General features: G+C 43.6%; 2 pseudogenes; both read right to left on the reverse strand.

The window, feature by feature from the left end:
• Window positions 1-778: 778 nt before the first annotated feature.
• Window positions 779-897, reverse strand: LOC120925179 (annotated as a pseudogene).
• Window positions 898-979: 82 nt separating this feature from the next.
• Window positions 980-1,098, reverse strand: LOC120925445 (annotated as a pseudogene).
• Between the last annotated feature and the right edge of the window lie 3,293 nt (window positions 1,099-4,391).

Here is a 4,391-nt window from a genome sequence, read left to right on the forward strand (position 1 = left end):
CATTTTTACCCCGTAGGATCATGACACGCTAGGGACACGGTCATACACACAGATATACATATATATACTGGGACAATTTGGACGAGATCCAATTTACCTACCAGCATGTCTTTGGAGTGTGGGAGGAAACCGGAGTACCCGGAGGAAACCCACCCAGACACAGGGAGAACATGCAAACTCCAGGCAGATGGTGTCGTGGTTGGGATTCGAACCAGCGAACCTTTTGCTGCTAGGCAAAAGTGCTATTCACTGCACCGCTGTGCTGCAGGCGCTCTCCATTAAAGAGCCGTTTTTTCATTTATTTGAGGACAGGGTTGTTCTAAGTCAGGACCCCTGTACCTCCCTAAGGTAGTGACCAAGTTTCACAGGTCACAGGAGATGGTTCTCCCTTCTTTTTGTTCAAATCCCCAGAATGAAAAGGAAGCTTCCTTTCATTGTCTGGATGTTAGACGGTGTCTATTAGCTTATTTAGAGAGGGTTCGTGTATTTAGACGCTCTACCCATCTATTCGTTTTTCTGGTCAGAAAAGAGGTCTTCCGGCGTCCAGAGCCTCCATTTCTATGTGGATTAAAAAGCCTACAGCACCTGGTATTCCCAGGCAGTCTCCCATCCAGGTACTAACCAGGCCTGACCCTGCTTAGCCTCCGCGATTAGACGAGATTGTGCGCTTTAAAGGTGAAGAGGCTGTAGGCAAGTACCATGGCTGGCCTTAATCCTCTTGATGATAGCTTGGGAGAAGACTAGAAAAATATATTCAAGGACTCCCTAAAAAAAAAAAAGCCTATGGCACCTGGTATTCCCAGGCGATCTCCCATCCAGGTACTAACCAGGCCTGACCCTGCTTAGCCTCCGAGATCAGACGAGATCTGGCGCTTTCAGGGAGATATGGCTGTAGGCAAGTACCATGGCTGGCCTTAACTCTCTTGAAGATGGCTTGGGAGAAGACTAGACAAAGATATTCAAGGACTCCCAAAAAAAAAGCCTATAGCACCTGGTATTCCCAGGCAGTCTCCCATCCAGGTACTAACCAGGCCTGACCCTGCTTAGCCTCCGAGATCAGACGAGATCTGGCGCTTTCAGGGAGATGTGGCTGTAGGCAAGTACCATGGCGGGCGTTAACTCTCTTGAAGATGCTGTGGGAATTGGATCCCAGTAGGTATGCATTTACAAAGGTGGGAGGGCAAACATTTTCAGATAAAGTTCATTTTTTACATAAACTGGTCTGAGAAAACAAGGGGCCCCAGTACTTTAAAAATACTGTTTAATGTGGTATTGCCCTACCTGCATTCCTTTAATGTCACCCATTAGGTCTGGCTAAAATACTGTTTCTATTCCTGTGTCTGGCTTATTTCAAGAACCTGACAGATGTTGAGTGCTCGTCACCATTGCAGGAGTGAAACAGGCTTGCTGGTTCAAAAGGGATTCATGTGCAGTGTATCCCAGCAGTGGCTGAGCTCAGTGGTGTTGGGATAAATGAAGAGAGCTGCAGTTAGATGCAGGTGCTGTTCAGCCAGCAATCGGCATTTTCTGCAAAAAAAAATCTAGGCAAGCTGGTGGGTTCACTGGCTCCTGTCTAAACTGGTGTGTGTATATATACTGTGTGTGTGTGTGTGTGTGTGTGTGTGTATAAAATATATATGATTATGTGTGTGATTTGGGTACCTTGAGTGCAGGGACTAATGTGAATGTACAAAATATATGTGTAAAATGACAGTGCTTTATAAATACCTGTAATTAAATCGCAAAGGCATGAACGAGGGCTTTCACACTGGAGTGGTATGCTAGCAGGATGGGAAAAGTTCTGCTAGCCGCATCTTTGGAGTGGTGTATGTGTGTATACAGCTCCTATACCGCTCCCGCCCATTGAAATCAATGGGACAGCGTGGCTATACCGCTGGCAATGCGCCTCTGCAGAGGCACATTGTGGGCAGTTTTAACCCTTTTCTTGGCCGCTAGCGGGCGGTTTTACCCCCTCGCTATCGGCCACATAGCGCCGTGAAATTGGCAGTAAAGTGCCGCTAAAAATAGTGAAGCTTTACTGCCACTTCACCTCCGGCCCCAGTGTAAAAGGGGCCTTACTGGAAGCTTCCTCGTTGCTTCCGTTTTTTTCTGTACTCGCCTGGCTAGGCAGGTTTTGGCATTTTTGGGCTGTATATGTTCGTATGGAGAAGTGTTTAAAGGATGTTTGGTGGAGTGGTGCTGATAGGGCAACCAAGTGATTGACTTTTCTCTGGTTCATTAGGAACTGGCTGAAATTATGTGTGTTGTCAGCTTATGCTACCCATCTAGTGGTGTACTAAAATGAATAATATGGTGCCAAAACCACAAATGCACTTGACCGAAACTTACAGTAAAGAAAAAAAAATTATATATTATGATTGACTTTTTAATATCATGAATTTATTGTTGACCATTATCTGCACCTTTTTTGAAGTGGTGTTAAAAATGCTGCATGTTTGGTCAGTTAAAAAAAAAAAAAAAACGCACCAGCCCATTGAGATGCACTGACAATGAATGCATCAAAAAAGGCACTGGGAAGTAAAGGTATGCTATGCAGCATAGGTAGGAAAATGGGGGGGGGGAAGCATTAAAAAAGAAACATCACACAGTTTCCTTTTTTTTGTTTTAATGTGCACAAAAGTGACATTTCATTCATGTACAGCAGCATTGTGCGTTGTTCTGCTGAATAGTGACATGCGATCCTGTCTAGGGCCGAAACAACTAATCGATTATGAAATTAATCGATTACAATTTTCATAAGCGATTAATCGGCCAGTAACATAATGGGGTTAAAAAAAACTAAAATTAGCCCTTTATAGTACAAAAAAGCAAATCGCTACTGTAAATATTACTTTCACTGTCCCACAGAAAAAAAAATGAACCCCTTACAGTAGCGATTATTTGCTCTTTTTGTACTTTTATTTTTTAACCCCATTATGTTACTAAACATCTCAGGCCTGGGGTCACACCTCTGTTTTTTGAAGAAGTATATTTATTTACATGTTTTCCTATGGGACACGTTCACATCCATTATTTTTTTCAGCTGCTGCGTAATTGGAAAGGGCGAGGACTTTTTAATGCAAAGTGGTGCCGTTTTATTTTTTGGTTCAATATACTTCAATGGAGAAGCTGCAGAAAAGCATGTAATGTGTTTTTGCGGCAATTTGTGTTTTTGTAATCTGCCCAACAACAAATTGACCCAAAATAATTTAAAATGCAAATTTTTCTTTTTTTAAGTCTATCATCTGACTACTGTATTTATCGGGGTATACCACGCACCGGCATAGAACGCACACCCCAAGCCTAGAAGGGAAGGTTAAGAAAAAAAAATACTTACATTTTGAATGCCTGTCGTCAGTGTCCGTCTGCTGTCTTGTCCGGCGTCCATCGGCGGCCTTGGAGGTGTCCTCTCGTCTTCTCTCGGCTGTCTCTGAGCGCCGCCGACATAGACCGAGTGTACTGCGCACTCGGTTGGGCTCGGCTCCTCTCGTATAAAGGCTAGGAGGGACAGGGCGTGACTGCGAGCGTGGCCGAGCCTAGACGAGTGCGCAGTACACTCGGGTACGCTCGGCTCGGTCTATGTCGGCGGCGCTCAGAGACAGCGCGGATCGGCGTATAACGCACACCCACGATTTTCCCCTGATTTTAAGGGGGAAAAGGTGCGCGTTATATGCCGATTTAAATACGGTAATCGAAACAATAATTGGCCAACTAATCGATTGTGAAAATAATCGTTGGTTGCAGCCCAAATCCTGTCTTGTATGCTGCAGTAAATTGCAGCATGTCTGAATTTTATTGCAGCTTGCTGCACCACTCTTCCGGGGGGGCCTTGTGATGTGAATAGAAGATCCACCATGCCTCTCATTACCCGCAGCAGTGCTAATTTTTTTCTCTTCACATCCCGGGACCTCGGGAGGGGAATTTTTGAAGTGTGTGTGCATGTTGTTAAAATTGGGAGGGCATTCGCCATAATACGTTTTTTTTTATTGTCATTCTTTCTGACCAGCCTATAACTGATGTAACGTATCACTCATAAGTTACAGATTATTATTTTACAATCTTGTATTTTGTGATTTGTAGGCAAAAAGATGCAAGATCTGTCTGCCCAAGTGACAAGCGAGTTCCTGCAATTTCCTGATGCAACTATAAAAGCACTTGAAGATTCTGTTCTTCGGGCAAAATTTGCTACAGGTATGTTTTTTATTTATATATATATATATATGTGTGTGTGTGTGTGTGTGTGTGTGTGTGTGTAATCTTTACAGTGGTTGTAAAGTCACTAATCTCAAATCCAGGAATCCCCTCCTTTCAGAAAGATATATACTTTGCAGTATTTGTGTTTTTAAAAATGACCAGCAAAATAGTTTTTCTAAGCGCTGCTGTTTGCTTGT

The sequence above is a fragment of the Rana temporaria genome, chromosome 1 (genome assembly GCF_905171775.1).
Source record: "Rana temporaria chromosome 1, aRanTem1.1, whole genome shotgun sequence".
NCBI classification, from domain to species: Eukaryota; Metazoa; Chordata; class Amphibia; order Anura; family Ranidae; genus Rana; species Rana temporaria.